Below are 1994 nucleotides of genomic sequence, written 5' to 3'. Positions count from 1 at the left end.
ATTCTGTGGGGGAATTATACTGGAGTGTCTTATGCCACCATCTTGGTTGATGGGAAGTCCTATGCCTTTATTTTAATTATTCATTTTCTTCAGTTTACCTTAGTTTTCTATAACTCTTCTTTCTCTAATTTCCTATGGAGGAAGTTTAGATGATCAATATTATATTTTTCTTCTTTTATAACACATGCATTCAATGCTATAATTTTCCCTATAAGCATTGCTTTTGTTGCTTCACACAAATTTTGAATAAGTTGTATTTTCATTTTCATTTAGTTTAAAATGTTTTTCAATTTCTCTTTGGACAATGAGACCCCTGTGTTTTTTGTTTTTTTAGAAATGTGTTGTTTATCCTCCAAGTATTTGGGAATTTTGTAGCTATCTTCTAAAAATTGATTCCTAGTTTAATTTCATTGTGGTCTAGGAGCATATTTTGTAGGATTTCTATTCTTTTAAATGTTTTCATATGTGTTTTATGGCCCAGAATGTTATTTGTCTTAGTGACTGTTTCATACAAGCTTGAGAAGATATGTATTCTGCTGTTGTTTGATTGACATTTTGCCTGCTGTATCTGTCCATTACTGATAGTGGGATACTGCCAACTATAATTATAGATTTATCTATCTCACCTTAAAGTTCTATCAATTTTTACTTCATGCATTTTGACACTGTATTGTTAGGTACATACACATGAAGTATTGTTGTCTTCTAGAAGAAATTATTATTTAATACCCCTCTTTCTCTTTGATAATTTTCCTTGCTTTAAAGTCTAATTTGTCTGAAATTAATATAGCTACTCCAAATTTTTTTGATTAGTGCTAGCATGTGTTTTCCTCCATCCCTTTATACCACCTGCCTCCCCAAGGTGGGACACTTTACTACACCACTGATTGAAGCAAAACAACACAAGATGCTGCTGCTTCACCCTTTCTTAATGGCTCAGTGAGTCACTAGCAAAAGGCCTATTAAGTGCTTTTAAAAGGGGGAATATCCCTTTACTTCTTTTTTTTGAAATTTCTCTCCCTTCCCCCCCCCCAATTGTCTGTTCTCTGTGTCCATTTGTTGCGTGTTCTTCTTTGTCTGCTTCTATTGTTGTCAGTGGCACAGGAATTTGTTTCTTTTTGTTGCGTCATCTTGTGTCAGGTCTCCATGTGTGCAGCGCCATTCCTGGGCAGGCTGAACTTTTGTACTGGGCGGCTCTCCTTACAGGGCACACTCCCTGCGTGTGGGGCTCACCTATGTGGGGACACCCCTGTATGGCACAGCACTCCTTGCATGCATCAGCACTGTGTGTGGGCCAGCTCCACATGGGTCAAGGAGGCCCAGGGTTTGAACCGCAAACCTCCCATGTGGTAGATGGACACCCTATCCACTGGGCCAAGTCTGCTTCCCATCCCTTTACTTCTAAACTATCAGTATCTTTAATTTTAAAGTGAGTTCCATACAGGAAACATATTATTAGATCTTGGTTTTCTATTCACTCTGATAGTCTCTGTCTTTTAATTGTTGTATTTAGATCATTCACATTTATATTGATTATTTGAAATAGTTGGGTTAATATTTATGTTTATATAATAGATTGTATTCATTGCACTTGTTCTTTGTTTGTTCTTTATCTTGCCCTCTTCTTCTGCCTTATCTGATTTTTAAAATCAATTTTATTGGTACATATTAATAAAGCATACAAATCATCTAGGTGTGCAATCAATGGTATTTTGTATAATCATATAGTTGTGCATTCATCACTTCAATCATTAGATCATTTTCATTATTTCAATAATAATAAACAAAAAAAAATCAGGCAAACAAGGAAATTCCTCACCTCCCAATCTCTCTATGCTTCTCCCCACAGTACATAGTTGCTGTTCCTGGCTAGTCTATCCAAAATGTATAATCAATGGCTTTTAGTATAATTACAGCATTTTACATTCATCAACTTAAAATTTTTAGAACAATTTCATTACTCCAAAAAGAAAGACTCCAAACCCCTTAGCATT

The 1994-nt window shown here is 35.4% G+C and overlaps 1 non-coding gene across 1 annotated transcript; it reads right to left on the bottom strand.

The window, feature by feature from the left end:
- Positions 1-870: 870 nt before the first annotated feature.
- On the bottom strand, positions 871-982 carry LOC111761829 (small nucleolar RNA SNORA21). Its single transcript, XR_002795075.1, has one exon. It is a non-coding gene; the product is annotated as a small nucleolar RNA SNORA21 (small nucleolar RNA).
- Between the last annotated feature and the right edge of the window lie 1012 nt (positions 983-1994).

The sequence above is a fragment of the Dasypus novemcinctus genome, chromosome 21 (assembly GCF_030445035.2).
Source record: "Dasypus novemcinctus isolate mDasNov1 chromosome 21, mDasNov1.1.hap2, whole genome shotgun sequence".
NCBI lineage: Eukaryota > Metazoa > Chordata > Mammalia > Cingulata > Dasypodidae > Dasypus > Dasypus novemcinctus.
The sequence above is the reverse complement of the archived record's forward strand: the minus strand, read 5'-3'. Positions and strand labels throughout refer to the sequence as shown.